Below are 18,305 nucleotides of genomic sequence, written 5' to 3'. Positions count from 1 at the left end.
CTCACTGGTACAAATAACTGTGTGTCAGGAACTGAAAGATGTTGACAGCCTGTTGACCAAGACTTGAAAGGGTGCTCTCCTAGAACATTTCCATCATCCTGTGCGCTGCAGGAACCTACAGTTAAGAGCCCAAGGAAAGTCGGTGCTCTCAAATCAACTATTTTTTATTTCTACATGTAAAAACACACACACACACACACACACACACACACACACACACACACACACCCCAAGTCAGCCTTCCACTTCCCACTCAAACACAGTCAATCAATCAGGCTGGAGGGGGACATTCAGGGAAAAGCACACCAAAGCCCACCTCCACACTGTACCAAATATTAAACCAGTCCTGACCTCTGGCCCAACTGGAATAGAGCAGCAGGCCAAAAAAAACAAGGCCTCTCCTGGAATGTGGGCCCAAAATGGAGTCATGGCCCTCTCCCTCCATACTTGTGGCCTGTTTGCCAAACTTTCCTTTTGCCTGTGGCCCACTTTGTGGCAGCGTTCCAACGTGCGTGCATTCGGCATGATAGACCCTACCAGCGGAGCCCGATGTCCAGCAGCATTCATGTGAAACTAGTCCTAACCTGCCAAAAGCTCCAGCACTGACTTGCAGCTCAACTTCTGAGATACACTGTGCTCAAGTTCAGCCTGAGAACTTCAGGAGCCCTAAAACATAAGAGCAAACTGATTTTCACGTTCACTAAGGGAAATCAATTAGTAAAAGTTAAATACGCAGACCACTTATTGATGTTGGCTTCAGTCCACGAAGGGACCCCCGGCAACATACTTAATATGAAGTCCTACAGTGAAATCCATCAGAATAAGTAAAACTGAAAATCATTCTGGATTAAAAAAAAGTTTGCAAAGGAGCAAAATGATTAATATGATCATGTTTATGCAGCCAATTTTCGCTGACAATGCTACAGAACACCTACGCACACAGTCACTAATTAATTAGGTAAAATATCCTTTAAGCATTTTCAAGTTCAGCTTACCTACATCCCTAAGAATTTCCTATAAAACACCAGCATGGTCCACATCCTCTTAACCTCAGCAAAATGGAGATCCTTCATACCTCAGTACAAGGAAATGAACACTTCCTATATGTCAAATTCCACACCAACCTTGCCCTAGCAAAAATGCAATCTGGATGAAGAAGTATGATGCTCAATGGCATTGCTTTTGCTGCAAAACCCAGCACTCATTCTACTACAGGGCAGAAAGCACATGGAACGAACTGCTACATTTAGACTAGTCTATCGAGGAGCCTTCCAGTACAAGACTGTCAACCCAGCAAAATATTGAGGTGGGATCAGGTACATTTGCTCCAAGGTGTGTCTCCAAGTGCCAATGTGAGGAGCAGTCCATTAGCAATGGGGGAGGGAGAGGAGCTCAAAATCAAACCTGCCCACCCCTACCTCTGGAGACAACCTCCTTTACTATAATTCAAGGAAGGGCCCTGGTCTCTGATCATCTCTGTGGTTCTTCCAGTTTTCCCTGGTCTCTCCCAGTAGCACTAATCAATTATTCATACAGAGATTTTTTGCAAAGACCACATAACCTGGGTGAACCTCAGGGACAAGATGCTCATCTAAGTCCTAAAACAGTCACAGATGTTACCTCAATAATTTCCGACTAGTTTAGCTGAAATGGAAAACAGCTGAGAAATCAATTCTGTTATAAAGCTCCAGCGCAGTTATACAGGTACATCTCCCCTGAATCACTGTATATAATGTACAACATACAACACAGTATTAAATGTACTAAACAGTATAACACAGTATAACAGTAATAAGGGACCCTAGCGCAGTAGCCTTGAGAAAGGTTCTTAACCTGATTGTCACATATCCAGCTGCATAGATGGGTACATTTGGGCTGTTTATAATGAATAAATCCATTTTCACTTATTTAAAATGTGTTAAAAATTAATAAATCATCCGATATGGTCACAGCTAGTCGCATATAAAGGCCTTAAATACATAAGGATCAGAATGGGAACCCCCAATGCCAAAACAAAAATCCTTTATCAGAAATCCTTATGATCAGTGCTCTACAATGTCATGAACTGACCTGCCTGGAAACTGCAGAACTGTCATTCACAGGGAACCGTTAACAAGCTGCAGCACTGGCATTCATACTGAGCCATTGAGAAACTGCAGCACTGGCATTCAATGCAACCTGTTGAGAAATTGCAGTCATGGCATTCGGAGCACTGAGGAACGCTGTTGAAATTCAGACAATTAAGCACAACGAAACATTGAGCAGAAATTTCTCTACCATGTTCAAATCCAGTCTCCCTTCTGGAACATGCACATTTTCTGCCTACACCCATCCCCCACCAAGAACAGGGGGGGAGAAATTAAAAAATAGCCACCCAGCCTTTCAATCATGTCCAATTCTATAGAGTGGGATGGGATTTGCCTGTTTAACTTCATTAGTCACGCCTTGGTCTGGGGCCTGTAGATTATGTCTAATTAAGCAGCTTAACGTGGCTTAAACTGGCATACAAAAAAGACGAGTGTTATCTGTCAACCTGCTAAAAAGATTATTTTTTTTCCCCTCTTCCTTTTCTTCCACTGGTAAACTACACAAATTTACTTTCTGAATCCTTTCTGCTCCGGAGATTAGCTAACGTATTTAGGTCCCAATGAATACCTCGAGAGCTGGTTGAGGAGTGTGTACTGGGACAGGAGCAGGTCCCTTGCAAGCACCAGCAAAATGGCCATCTGATGACGGTGGTCCGCCCTGCATTTCTTCATCACTTGCCGCATTTGACAGTGGTACGGTCTGCATTCTTAAGTTGACTCAGTGCCATAGCTGGAGTTAGTTTCAGCCAATGGTTAAAGTTACTTTGTCTGAGAACACTATGGTAAACATGTTGAGAATGACACTATATCAAATCTGACGGAACTGGACTAACGGTTCTCCGCAAGTCCATTCTCGGCCCAGATACAGACAAAAGCAAAGTGGGCAAGTTTTGGGCATGTTTTCAAAACAGATCAACACTTAGAGATATACCATGCCAATTCCAATAAAAACTAAAAGAAAATTCTAATTTCGTTTTTAGGAAATTGTTTGGCCAATATAACCACAACACTCAGTTTCACACTCCCTCCATCAGCAAAAGAGTTCATCTTAAATACTGAAAGCGTGCACTATGTATGTTAACCATAACTTGGGCTGTTCTAATGAGCAAACAGTATTAAAATGAAATAATCATGACAATAAGCGTGCTGGCACACTCCGCAAAGACTGAACTCTTATTTAGGCCACATGTGGATAAACTAGCTCTACAGACTTTAAAGGGATCATCTCATCTCTGCTTCACAGTGCTACTTCAATATTTAAGAAAAGATTTTTGCAGTCAGTTTGAGCATGCCAGCTATTTGAAATCATCATACAAAAAAGTTATTTACCTACATAAGTAAGAAAAAAATTGAGTTTAAATTTTCATTATATAGTGATGCTACTCACGGTCAAGTTAAGCTAATAAGATCCAGTAATAGAGCATTGCAAACCTCATTCCACCCCCAATGATGATATCATCAGTAGGGTCATTTAACATAGCGCAAGACAAAGGAAGGCTTTGTCACCTTTCCCTATAATCCCCACAACCTGCTGTGATGCCTCAGATTCCTTGAGAAGACAGGTCTGCCAACTGCTGACGAAGGCCAGAATATTCAGTCGTCAAAGAACTTAAATTAGGTTTCATGGTGTTTTTGTTTTTGCTGCTGGCTAAGTCAAGCCATTCCTATCTATGAGCAGTACTACCAGGGCCAAGGAAGCCTCTCTTAACCATAAAGCTTCTAAACCAACAGGATGTTTCATCAAGCCAAAAAAATCTTCCCACAACAAGATGTTGCGCAACAGGTTCCACCTCAAAACCAGTCCTTCTAGTACACGTCCAGCTTTGCAGCTTGGAGAGTAGGCACTTTCCCTTCCTCTACAAATCCCACTAATATCTCTTTTGATTTAAGGTCTTTGGAACTACATGCCCCATGTTCCTTTGCCCCTTGCTGGTGATTGTGTTTGGATGGATGAACAGAAGGCCTGCGAGCATTGGCAAAGACAATTCCACTTAGGCAGCATTTTTTTTTTTTTTTTTTTTAAAAAAAAAAAAAAGGTACTCCTTGAAGAATTTAAAAAAAACCTGTTATCAAAGCATAATGCTTTAGTCACACCCAACTGACTAGCAGAACCAAACCTGAGGACAGACAGGTGCTGTTCTATATAGTCCAAGATAATATGCAGCACAATGAACTAAAAATGTGCATTATGGGCAGGTATATGTCCATGTGAAGATGCCATATCAGTTTGAGGGAAATAGTAGAAAAATGCATTGATAAGAGAGACAGGGCTAAACTGTGCTTCTCTTCAAGGGTTTTGCCTACAACTAGTTACAGCTCCAATTCAGCAAGAACCACCACATCTCCAAACCACCCTGCCCTCATCAGCATGTGACTCCTACCTATCAGCCTCACACACACATGCTGTGAGACTGCCTACCCGATACAACGAAGACTTGCCCATCTCGGGCACAGAAACCCTCCTGGAGCACATCAGTCCTCATGTGTACACAGATTAGGCGGTAGAGCAAAGCCCTTGATTGAGCAGCAACAAATGACAGAGTGCCAGGGATATTAGTATAAATTGAAATTTCCAGATTCTCCATGGAGCAGGGAGGAAGGTTTTGCCTTGAGTATGTCCTTATATATTATTCATTTAGCTGATGCTTTTCTACAAAGCATCTTACAATGGTAGGTTTGAGTACTAAGCTACTTACACTGATTTACCCATTTATACAGCCGAGTAATTTTTACAGAAGCAATTCAGGGTAAGTACCACATCCAAGGCTACAACAGCAGGAACCGGGATATGAAATTACATCCTCCTTTTTGCAAAGGAGCAGCTCTAACCACTACGCCACCTGCTGCAGTTCACTAAGAGGATTATGTAATGCTCAGTAAATTGTAACCTGAAGGTTATTCTCCTAGTCCCACTAGTAGACCTGTTGTATCGTAGAACAGCACACAGTAGAACTGGGCAAAATCACAGCTCCTTTGGAAAGCTAAGCGTAACAAGGAAAAACAACAATTTATCACAAAGTGCACTAATGTGGTTTGTGTGACTGGGCGATAGTCATTTGTAATTAGTTCCCACTTGCTCTTTTCAAGCCTGTCCCTACCCTGTAGGAGTCCATACCATTGTTCACCCCCCTCCCCTGCCACCAACACCTTGGGCTACAACCTGTCACAATGATCCTCCATGGATGGCTATGGCCCAGCTCAATAGCGTGTCAAATGACCCCAGCGGAGGACAAACCGAATGTGACAGCAGAGATGAGTTATTAAAAATCATCAATGGGATAATGGAGGAAAATAAATATTGGTAACGCGGAGCAGTGCTAGTAAATAAGAGTGCAACACCACATGTGAGCCTAAGACAATATACACAAAAGCATACAATTACAGTAAGGATGCTGGGGTGCGGACATCTTACATCTTAGTGGTGCTTACATCCTGGGGTGTGGACATCAAACATCTTAGTAGTGCAGGGGATGTAAAGTCTTGACATTCTTTCATGTTAAAGTTACTTACAAATGAAAACAATCATTACACTTTGAATGAACAGAATCTGTCAGAAATCGCATCTGCTTTGGAAGGATGATAATAAAAAAAGCTTCACCAAATTACAACCCTTTTCCCTGAACCCTAACAAAGAAAGAAACAAGAACCTTTGAATCTACCCACAAAGGCTCCTTAGAGAACCACTGATATTTGAACCAAACCACCAAGATGCCATCTGAAATGACACTAATGTGGGGGGGGGGGGGGGGGGCAAAGGAACAATGTGGGCCGTCAGCTTCCCCCTTAGAACAGGACCTCGGCTCTGGAGACTTCCCGTATGTGCAGAGGCCCCATGGTGGACCCAGACCCCCTGCCCCACCCTGCCCGATCAGTTCTTCTGCTCCACCAGAGGCGCCAGAATGAGCTTTGTGCTTCCTGTCCACTCCAGCCCCATGTAGGGGGTTGCACAACCTGCCGGCTGCCTGGCTCTCGCCATCTACAATGTGATTGGATTCTTCAGAACAGAACATCAGTTTGTTTCTGTGTACTTGTTTGCTAGTATATGTACAACAAGCAAACTGGGTGTGTGTATATATATATATATATATAAAATATATATATATATATAAAAAAAAAAACTATACAAAACTAATGACCAGTAACTGGTCATGTACTATGAACTCATGATACCTAACCCTCTTCTCATTTTCCATGTAAACACCTGGAACTTGTTAGCCTTGCACTGCGTTGACTCATTTTGTCCCCACCTATGAGCACCGCCTAGTTGCTTGGTTGCTCTGCCAACAAACAACCCCAAGCGAAAACAACAGCAGCAAGGACAACGCTAAACTGCCCGTGCCAGTATAACTGCATGTACCCGTGCATCTGCGATCCTCTGGAATTACAGCATGGTGAACAGTTTAGCTTGCTTCATGTACTAATATTTGCCTGCTTGCACTGTTCTTGGACAGCTGTCACAGGGAACTATCCTGACCAGCTGTCAAGCTTCTGTACCCTAGGGCTACTCTGGGGTGGTTATTTGGGATTAATAGTCCAATGGCGGCATTTTATCTTCAAAAGCTGTAATTATTTCTTTATTACATTTACTGCACATAACCCTCTCAGTGCACCATCCAATGATTTGACATGCATAAACATAAATATGAATTATGTATTATATAACCATCATTAGATGCCAAATCCTCCTCAAAGTCCATTAAGTATTGAGTCCATCCTGCCATGTGTCTAAGGAATCATGCGCAGAACAGTGGCAGATATGCAGTGGGCCACTGAAAAGACTAGAAGCCAATGAACTAATACCAGTAATTACCATTACAAACACCAAGTCCTATGATTCATGCTGGTGAGAATCAGTCGTGCAATTTATGAAGTGGGAAGAACACGAAGAGAGAATCCATACCAACTCATTGTTTATCACCTGACGGTCTGCAGCATCACAGAATCACCCTGCTATCATTTCCAGTCTTCCCTCATTCAGAGTACCAGTCAACTGAGTGAGGGGGGGGAATATAACACAGGCAGGACATCCACATTTTGACTGGCCAACATGCAGCAAACACTGGCAAACTGCACTAAGGTGAACAGCTTCATTTGGAGTGAATTTTGAAGGCAGGGCATGGAATCCCTGTGGGAAATGGAAACTGAAAAGTCAGAAGACTGACTTTTGTAGAAAAGTCATAATTGCACTGATAATCAGAATGCACTGATTTAACAGGTCAGACACAATGATTTAAAAAAAAAAAAAAACACATTTGGCAGGTAATGACTGAGATCAGGGGGGGATGCGGTGGCGCAGTGGGTTGGACCACAGTCCTGCTCTTCAGTGGGTCTGGGGTTCAAGTCCCGCTTGGGGTGCCTTGCGACGGACTGGCGTCCCGTCCTGGGTGTGTCCCTTCCCCCTCCGGCCTTACGCCCTGTGTTGCCGGGTAGGCTCCGGTTCCCCGTGACCCCGTATGGGACAAGCGGTTCTGAAGATGTATGTATGTATGTATGTATGTATGTATGTATGACTGAGATCAGGAGAATGATGCCGAGTGCATAAACTGCATCCTTCCAAGATTTTCCATGCGAATCAGAACAAATTCAAAATAACGACTGAAGATGTGCTGTACTTCTCACGAAATACATGGACTCCTCTCCACTCACAACGCACACACTGCAGTTTCCTTTGGATACGTATGAAAACAAATCAGACATCGTGTTTAGATATCAGTCCTATAAAAAGAGAGAAGTGAGATTTAGGGTTATGACATTCCATAATTCAGCTCTGAAATTGCAAAAAGGTACCCTTCATCACTACCTTGTAATTATGGGATGTCACTTCACCATCCAGAATCGTGGTGGTAGACCCCAAAGATATTTTAACCTTGCTTAGTTCTAAGGTGTATTTCTCATGAATGCTGGTTCGATTTAATTTAATTCAGTGTTTTATTCTGACTATCACTGGCTTCTGACCCTGAACTGCATTTTGCCATTCTAATAAAGATTTCTGTTTAATTTAGAATAAGACCATTTCTCAAAACCACTTCCTCTAATGCTTCCACTGACACAAGGTTACATATGCTTAAGTGTTGTGAAGTCACAGAGGTTAACGGCGCCTGCTAAGTGGGGGGATAACAACAAAACCACCCTGGTGCCCATTGTATGATTCCTGCATCATGTACAATAAAACGGTTCTTTATCAAGGTCACAGATGCTGCCAGACAAACTTCCCATCTCTACACCCTGAAACAAATGATAAGAGCGATGATGTTCTTTCTGACCCCCGTGTCCTGCCTATACGTCACCTCTGTCCAGGATAAAATGTCATGAGTACGATATGAAGATAAGGAAAAATTAAACGGGGGTAAAAATTAAACCAAAAATACAGGACCCAACAGACATGACCAAAACACAAGCGGATACAATACTTAGAAGACAGTTGGCGCAGTCACTACACACAAAAATGAGAGGAAAAGGAAGACTGAAGACAAAGTGGCACTTGACCCCTGGTCTTTATGAGTCCCATCCATCTCCGAGGCTGTGCCGCAGCCCATTAACAGCCCCTTCCCGGGCACTCTGCGACAGCACCAACGTAATTAGCTAAGTGGTGCTGGTGCGACAGGCCAGGCGCAGGCCGATCAATACGCAGGCCCGTACTCTGACGACGCAATGCTCGCTCACTCCCTCACCTGTCTGTGGCGAGGACTGGCGTTCCAAGGCCTTCCCCATGTTGCTGAAAATCTATATGGCCTGACATTACCTTACCACACAAACATGCATGAGCAGTGGCTTAAACATAGTGTATTTATTTGTTGCTTACCCAAACAAACAGTTTTGTGAATTTATATATTGGAAAAATGCAGCATCTTGTTCAAGCAGGAGCCCTAGTGGGACTTGATGGTTAAATTCATGTTGCAGGTGCACATCTCCAACTTGACTTATCTGCCATCGCACCATTGCATAAGACATGAGGGTAGTCACAGCATGCAGCAGCAACAAGGAGGGTGCGTTTTACTTTACCACAGTTCATAAAAGACACAGAGCAATTAGTTTGAAGAGCTATTTCAAAAATTTTGGCCATATGTGAAGCATGTACTAACTACACAATACCCTCAAACTCATGTGACTGGGCCAAATCTATAGCTTTCCCTTCTGTTCCACATTATACACATTGTGTAAATAACAGAATAACCGAGGTGTGACTGACCATCATGAGGTTGGATTTCAAAAAGAACAGTTCTAAGATACGAGCACATCCAATGTTTCTGACTGTTGCTGCTACAACCCTGGACCCAATTATAATTCACTAAAGACCAATTATTTTTTTAAAAAATGCCTGACACTGGCTAAAACATTGTTTAAATCATTTCTAAGCTACAGGCTCCTTACAGATTTGTAGTGCATGATGTACCCATGGAGAAGACAAATTAGACAATGTGACTGCCTTACCCTCTGCGAATTACACCTTCAAGGGTTTATTTAAACCCTCCTCTGGAGATCTTCCAGCCACTCAAGGAATGAAAGAGTACAGGCTGACATAGCTCTGAGCTATATGATTGGACGGTAAATTTTCCATTACTGCAGAGCCCCCACCTGACACATTAATGCATTTTAGAGAAAGGGCTTTGACAAAACACTTATAAATAAATATAGTATGTATAAACAACAGGATTACAGAACTTCCAAAATTATACGGCGCGATTTCATTCACTTGCAGTTTCCCCACAGAGCACATTATTTTGCGGCCCAAATCAAATTTAGCACTGACGTTGTGGAATTCCATTCGCTTTCTCAGCAAATCTATAATATTTACAGACAAAAAAAAAATGTACAGTTTGAGAGTGTGGTGCTGATGAAGGCAAATGAACTGCACTGTAAGGATGAACTTAAGACCAAGAGCATGTCCCAGACTGCACCGCATCAGAGGGTAGTGGGCTTGAGACACCACACCCCACTGGTCACACAGGTGTCCACACTTGGCATCCAAAACAAACACCTTGCAACATGATAAAACACAAACAAGAAAAGAGAAAACAAAGCTGCCGTGAAGTATATCTCTATACCCCTCCACCTTGCTGGATACGTTGCAATCATCAGAGATGCCAACTTTAATTAAAATCAACCTGTAACAAAGATCTGGGGCAGATGTAGCTGTACTTAACCAGAGCTATAGCTAGACTGATGGAAAAAGCGGTGAGGAAAATTCACGTTTCACTCTTTTTCATCAAACACAATGTTTTCCTTGAAAGCCAGACTTTATTTACCACTGTAAATACCAGTGGCAGTAACCTAATGATATTAACAAGCTCCTAATTTAACTCCAGCTACGTTAATGTGTGAAATTATTAGCACAGATGTGTTCTATGGGCATTTTTCTCTCAAATGTCATGCATGACTACCTATCATCATGAGTTTTATTTTTATTAATTTAGCAGGCACTTTTATCCAAAGCAACGTACATCTCACTGAACAATTCAAAAAGTGCATTACATTTGACAGAACGAGAGATTTGGATGCAGACACATGACTTAAGTACAGTCCTTTTGTTGTGTACCATGTAGACAAGTATACATTACATGAGTAACTGCAAAAAGGCCTTTTCAATTACTAAACAAAACTGTTAAGCAGATAAACACATACATGTTAATTGAGCGCTTAGCAGATCGGGGGAAAAGTAAGTCCGAAAGAGGAGAGTTTTAACGCTAACCAATTACAGTTTCAAATTCCACTAGCTTATGACAGTTCACGTATTTTTGGCAGCACAGAGGGTAACACTGGTACCTCGAACCTCATGGGACGCGGGTTTGTACATGAGTTGGAATCCAGCTCAGTATGTGCAGAGTTTGCACGTTCTCCCCGTGTTTGTGGGTCTCCTTCAGGGACTTCGGTTACCTCCTAAAGTCCTGAGGCATGTGTTTCAGGTGAACTGGTTTCTAAACTGCCATACTGAATGAATGCGAGAGTCAGAGAGTGTGACAGAGTGATTACTCTGCAATGGATTGGTGTCTCATCCAGGGTGTACCGTGCCTCATGCCCTAAACATCTGTAATGGAACCATGACAACACACAGACAAGCAGCCATTGACATTGGATAAGTGGATGATCTGACTGGACCGGGTCCACATGAGCTGAAAGAAACCACAGTCTCCCCAAAAAGCCTTGTGCGCCCTCCTTGTCATGGTGCGACTCTCCCCACTTAATTCAGATGCAGCAGCATTGAAGGCAGGGACGCAGCCCACAGGATGAGACAGCAGAGGAGACAAAGAGAAAGGGGTCCCCTGCCTTCTTAGAGGAGCAGAGCCACCACCCACAATCCCACCTACCACACTCTCCCATCCCCATCACAAGCCTCCTGTTTCAAATGATGTCACACAAAACAAACCCACGCCACAACACACAGCTGCTCGGAGACAACGCAAAAACCGCAGAGAAACATGGGGAAGAAGTGAATCATCATAGAGATAACAAGAAGTGACAATAACTGCAAGGGGACTGCTGTCCTTATTGGCTGGACTGCATTTAACAGTCAGGATCTGTCTCGCTTCCTCTCTTCCCCTCTCCCCTTCCTCCATACCCAGAAGGTCCTTCTCTTTTTCTCTTCTCTGCATTCAAGGTAAAGTGCTGAGTCACACACACGCAGGCACAGACACACTTCTGGGTGGTCACTGCAGTGCAGTCACTAATTGACAGGTGCCTCCGATTACAGACCCATTATGGCAGGATGCTGCAGGACATGCAGGTTGTGAGAACAAAAACCCTAGGGCACTTCTTCTACCCGTGATCAGCAGCTTTCACTGCATGCATATACATACACACACCTCTCCCTGCCCCAGGCGCATCCTCAACCCTAATGCAGCAGGCTGAGACCAAACCACTGCATAGAAATGCTGGACATTGAGGAACTGAACCCTGGAATTCAACTCACGCTGTAATCCGCGTTTTTCCAGACTCTATAGCAGCAAAGAAAAGGTATTCATGGAGCGATTTAAGCGTGAGGGTGGAACGATTGCTTCGGTTCCTTCTGTAAGTATAACATCTAATCTCATTCATAGAATACGCTGCCACCGACCCCCATCCCAGCACCGCCTTGAAGGTTGACAAAGGCAGTGCAATTTCAGCTGACAGAACATTAAAACTCATTTTCACAGGAGGGGAGGTTACTCCAGTTTCAGTTACAACCCACCAACGTCTGTTGTAACTGCTTTCCCATCGATTCGCTCCTCAGGCCATTTCACAGACCTCAAGTGACGGACTCAGGAAGGATCTTTGGTGTCGAACTGGGGGAGGAAGGAAGGTTTTGGTGGCATGATGCTTCAGAAATTGCAACAGCAGAGTTTGGGGGGGGTCCAAGGAGATAATATTTTAGTGGATCCCTCTCTTCTCTGTCTGCCCTTGCTGTAAAAGTCTGGAGACAGGGCTGCTGCAGCACACTTTCAAATGGGAACTCAAACGCAGACGTAAGAAAGTGCTGCTTTCCCCTCGGTAATCCTGTTAAAAACAAGGCGACCATTCAGGTCTGAGTACCATAATCTGGGCTCCAAATTCTAAAGCTGTTATAATTGGCTCCATGCTTTATCAAACATGGCCACAGTCTGAATAACTCATATTTTCCTCATTGTCACACAAAAACAATACTATACACTGGGTTGTCAAATAATATTTTAAAACACTGGCTCTTGCATATCCTCAGCGCTCGCTAAATACGGGATTGGCCTGACAACTTTTGTCATCAAGGGATGTTCAGAAAATCTAAAATAAAAACGATTGCTGGAAAAAGAACTATCCGTCATACTTGGGTGAGGAGAGGTTCTCTCAATCCAGCTCAATCCAAGTGGCGGCATCAGTCTCAAAAAGCACACGCAGAAACAAAGACGGTCCAGATCCTTGATACTCCAAGACTACGGCTTCCCCTATCTGGACAGCGTCCCCACAGATGATGGGCATCACCACCTCACCCCGATCACCCGCTCCTCAGAGCAAACAAAAATCAATTAAAGTGCTATAATAGCACCATCTGAACGCTGAACTTCTTCAGTAACGTGGGCCAGAGCATCTGGCTGGAGAGCCGTTGATTAAAGAACACAAACGAGGGGTCCTGCTTCACAAAATTAAAAACCCATTATCAAAGGGGCCTCAAAAAATTTGGTGAGGGCAGGTAGGAGATGCCAAGTGGCCATAAGGCTGGGGTGTCAAGGCCTAGGTTTCACCTGACACTGGAAAACGTGCCTTCCTCGCCTTTTTGTGGCCTTAATCGCCAACTGCTACTCTTCATTGACCCCTTTGTTTAATTCAACTAACTGACAGCAGAACATTTCAGATAAACGTCAGTGACGGGACCCAAACTTGCTTTCATCCTTCCCCTAACTGAAATTTAAGGAAACCATTAACATGAAACACAGCCATAACAGCCATTTTTCACACCTGCCAGGCATAACTCTGTCATTATTAAAAATTTTCCGATATGGAGAGACAGGCTGTCTACCTTCCAACACAGTCTACCAATCCATCACAGTGGATCCAGGGATCAGAACAGCAATGTGTGCACCAATAACTGTTCATTGTGTTCAGAAGGTTAAATAATCAAGTGGCCATAGGAGTTGTAACATGTAGCAACCTTCCAGGAGGAAGGTATCGTGCAGCTGAAGAAAAGGGGCAGGGGCGGAGGAGACAGGTGGGAGGACGTACCCTACCTACCTTATCACATGACATACACCAGCACAGAGCCGGTCGGTGCGGCAGACTGACGAACTTCACGCCTACAGGCTGCGTTCGGACCACAGCGGCTGGCAAAATCAGTCTGGCGGTTTTGAGCCTGGAGCAATTCGAGCTTCTCCAGCTTGTGTCTAATCCAGACGGGCCCTGGTCACGTGTCACTGATGCTCATGCAGAGCTCACTGGAGCCCAACAGAGCACTCGGCACCTAGACAAACACTGCTTCCAGTCCACCTCATCACTAGAAGTTACTCTTCTTCACTAGAAGTTAGGGTGTGGTGTTCAAAAGCAACTTCCATGCTTGTTGCAGAAATGTAGATACTCTTTAGGCTGCAGGAATACACCACCTTTATGTTAGAATTTGAAATAGGTTATTCAGCTCTTTGATAGGACTCTGAAAGGAACCCTAAAGCTCCAACAGCACTTCATTCTCAACCAAGATACTGCAGGAGAAATAAGGGCTTCCTTCAGATCTGTCAGATGCCTGCAGGTCACTGTATGGAAAGGTAAAAGATGCATAGCCCATTCAAGCGGTGCTGTCTCTACTGGATGGTGAATTGTGATGATAGTGTGCAAAGAAAGTAATTGGGTAGGCAGGAACTCTGAAGAAATTTACCTCCCTCTGAGGCACCTGGCCAGGCCTTAGGGGTACTGTGGACAGACAATTCTAGACTTAAATTTGATCAGAAAATTCAATAACTGGGGCAAAAATAAACCATGCCAGACACAAGATGTATAACATGGCCAACCCTTTTAAAAGTTCCACAGTAAATCATTAAACATTCTGAACTCTTGAGTAATGAAAATCATTAAACAATATTTAACCAACCTAACAACTAAACTTACATATAATCTGATCTTGATCCATTTCAAATTAGAAATAAAATGGCATGCTAAATTTGTACAGATGTCAGAAATTCATATTATGCATTACCTAAAATCTGATGTCGTCCATAGTTAATAGGGAAGTGTGCAATTTGCTTCAGGATCAATAACACTTTTATGTATTTATCAGCACTGCTGCATTCTTCACAGTAGATTACCATTGTTGACTTCACATTTTCATGTCCATTTTACTAAAACAATTCACCACCCCATGTGAAAAAATGTCCTATTATAGTTGTGGCCTGCAGAAAATAAGCATCTTAATTTTACAAGAAAAAAGAAGCACATTAGTAAATCATTTTCTTAAGTACATCTGTGCTGGTCTTGGTAAAGAAAATATTTTAATACATACTCATTCAAAATCAAGTCATTCTTAACCCTCTGCAGGCAGACACTGCAAATTAGCATCAGCTGCTACAGATTTTTCCTACTGCTAGTATTAATTTGGCCCTGAGAGGGTTAATCTACTGCAAAAATAAAATCACAAATTAAATGGGGTGCTATGTTCTACAACACCAAAAAGCATGTTCACGTTTGTGACTAGTTCAGTTATACTGGCCATACAATGTAAAATACCACCCGCAAAGTTTATTTGAACAGTAACAGCGCAGCAATTCTGTCCAATCTTGACATAACCTGGAACAAATGATAAATTGCAACTCCCAACTCTCATAAAATTGAACATCTGAAGAGACAGCAGAATCTACTCATTTTAACATTTCAACATGACATTTCCTGTAGTCCAAACATTGAGATGCAAGACAGGCAGAATAAGAGAATTTCAAAATCATACTCAAAATACTTCCAACTACTAGGATTTGCTGATGTATCACATATCATAAGGTCAGATACAACTTGACAAGTGAGCAAAACCTACAGGAATGTGTTTACAAGCTAGCAGTCAGAAAGAGGGTAACAGGACAACGCCAATTATTAACAGAGCGGAGAACCGAGTGTGTCAAGAGGTCAAATGAGGAATGCATTAAAATAAACTTGCTTATTTAAATGATGTACGTATTTGTTTTTAATTAAAACTGATATCACAACATCCGATATTTACTGGGCGCTGACTTCACAGTTCCAGGCAGCTCTGAAATAGAGGAAATCTTCTGAAATGTTCCAAATCTTTTACAAAAACAAATCCTAGAGTGCTCCATTATATTATTAAAGCCACGGAACCTAGAGTAGAGACAGGAATTGCACTTTTTATTTTTTTTGAACAATGCTACTGGACCAGTTTCTGTCACTGTCACACAGGTCACAAATAAATGGCAAACCTGCCAGGTTGGTGTGGGCCATTCCCCAAGACATGTATTGAACCCTGACCCTTCACCATTCTGCACCTTCATTTCATGCCATGAAGGGGGTAAAGAGGGGGCAACTAGAGAAAACAATCACCCCATTCTTTAGTCCCCCCACAGGCAAGGAGGTAGCAGTGAACTGGGTGTATAGCCAGGGTACAAACCAGTGGGTGGCACAACACCCCAATCCAACCTTCTTTTCATTCACATTTTTGGGTGTTATTGGTGAATCCCTCCATGTGAATTCAGGTCACGTTGGAATAAAGTGATGTACTCAACTCTCTACTTTCCATTTCTTCATGAAGGAAAACACCAAGAAGCTGAGGGCAGGAGAAGTTACGAAAGCCGAATGATCAGCAGGGATGTGCTGCAGCATGGCTTTCCCCTACATTTACAGGAATTACAGACGTTTGCTCGTAAATAGAAATGCTGTGTTCGTACCACCACGGGGCCTAGCCCTGTGTGTGTGTGTGTCTTCTATTCCAACACAATTCTCCCAATGAAATCAGTCCGGCCGCAGCCAAAGGGATCAAACGATGTGTTGGAAACGCTAAGAGCAGTTCATGCGGAGCGGGGAAGCACACGGACTGCGCGCGCGCACACAGCAACGCCGGCGGAGCCCTTCTTCTGTAAGCGCACATTCACATTGCGGAGCCGGTGCACCGTCCGTCCGTCCGTCCGGCCGACACGCGCAACTGCGGCACTTTCACCGGGAATTCCTCCGAAACAACTAAACACGAAGGCACATTTTTGTCCTCGGCCTGTGGAAATGAGCCAGCACCTTTTTTTTTTTTTTAAATACAAAATAAATCCATTAAACTATTTAAAGTGAACCTGACGAAGCGAAGCGAGGGCGAGTCGGCAAACACACGAGGAGTAACAGTGGTGCAAAACTGGGGGTAAAAGCAGCACCCACAGAGCGGGGTAAAGCGCCAGGCCTTGTCGTCCCCAGGATGTAACCGTAGACCCGCACATTTCCCCGCACACACTGCTCCCCCTTCCCACCTACCTCAGTCTGGGGTTGGGCTGGGTTGGGCTGGGCTGGGCTGGGCTGGGCTGGCTGGGGGGGGTCCACTATTATTTATCCTTGCACCCTCGCCTCGTCACGGGCACCCGACCCGACTGGCGGTTCGCTGCGCGCTCCAACTGCTTTATTTCTATCGCTACAATCTATATCCATTGACTGACCAAAACGAAGCGTCCATCCCTCCAGTGAATGGGAACGCGAGCGGGGAGACGGGTACATACCATGGTATTCCTCCTGCTCTCCTCTCCTCCCCGCTGCTCAGCGCTCCCGGCTTTCCAGCCGGCTCGCGACCAAAAACGACTGAAGACGCCCAAAATGAGATGAAATACAGGTCCAACACACGTCGTACGGTATCTCCCTTTTGTCCGCTCCGTTCACTAATTGTATGCTTCTTCTTCACGTCTCCATTTCTACGACGAGTGTGAAGTTTTTAGTACCATTTTTCTTCTTTCTTTTTCTCGTGATAAAACAAAAACACCCGACGAGCAGCAGGACAACGAACCCCCCGGGGTCCTCAGTGTTTTCCCGAGAGCAACGCTATATATCCTCTGTCTCTTCAGTGGCGTGTGTGTGTGTTGAGGCGGAGGAAAGTGGGGGTGTTACAAGGCTCGTGGTGCCGCTTCTCCCCGCGGACTCGCCGCGCGCTCGTTCTGCCCGCTTCTCGTTCCCTTTGTTACACCCATCGCGCGCCCGCCTCTCCTCGGGACTCGGGAATCCGGCCGCGGGTCGGGGCCTCAGTCCGCTGTTCGGCGACGGCTACCAGCGTCTGACACGAGCCTGCCTGCCTGCGCGTGTCTCGCTCCGCGTGTAAGTGTGCGCGCGTGTGTTTTTTTTTTTCTCCAGCTTCCCGATAATGGCGGCCCTTCTCCCGCGGCCGAGACTCGCCCAGTGGCGCATTCACACAACTACAGCGTGCGCGCACACACACACACACCCTCACACACTCGCGCAACAATAAACGCGCACAGAAGGCCACTCACGACACTTAACGCAAATAAAAAGGAAGCACATTTTAATTCACAACTTTCCCCCCTCCAGTATTTTAACTACGAGCGGATTTATTTACCTCTTCTTTCTTTGTCCTGTCAACACAGAGCAAATAATTTTCATTTCACCATGATGTCGTGTACAGAAATACATTACTATAATTATGCCCACAAAATTTTGATATGTTTTGGATATCATTTTGTGTGTGGTACTGATTAACGGCCCATTTGAAAATTGTATTATTTGTGGAGCGCTGGGATTTTTTAATTAATATTAATCTTTAAAACTTCCCGGAGCCTTGAGACATCACTTGGGTCCTTGTCC

The 18,305-nt window shown here is 44.0% G+C and overlaps 1 protein-coding gene across 2 annotated transcripts in view; it reads right to left on the bottom strand.

Annotated features, from left to right (window-relative positions):
• Positions 1–18,019, bottom strand: part of arhgap35a (Rho GTPase activating protein 35a) — a 60,638-nt gene extending 42,619 nt beyond the window's left edge. For both annotated transcript variants that reach the window (XM_018748756.2, XM_018748757.2), the window contains exon 1: positions 17,216–18,019. The gene's annotated coding sequence lies outside the window, so the exon portion shown is untranslated. The remainder of the gene's footprint in view (positions 1–17,215) is intronic.
• Between the last annotated feature and the right edge of the window lie 286 nt (positions 18,020–18,305).

The sequence above is a fragment of the Scleropages formosus genome, chromosome 10, assembly GCF_900964775.1.
Source record: "Scleropages formosus chromosome 10, fSclFor1.1, whole genome shotgun sequence".
In the NCBI taxonomy this organism is placed as follows: Eukaryota; Metazoa; Chordata; class Actinopteri; order Osteoglossiformes; family Osteoglossidae; genus Scleropages; species Scleropages formosus.
This window is presented reverse-complemented; position numbering and strand designations above follow the sequence as displayed.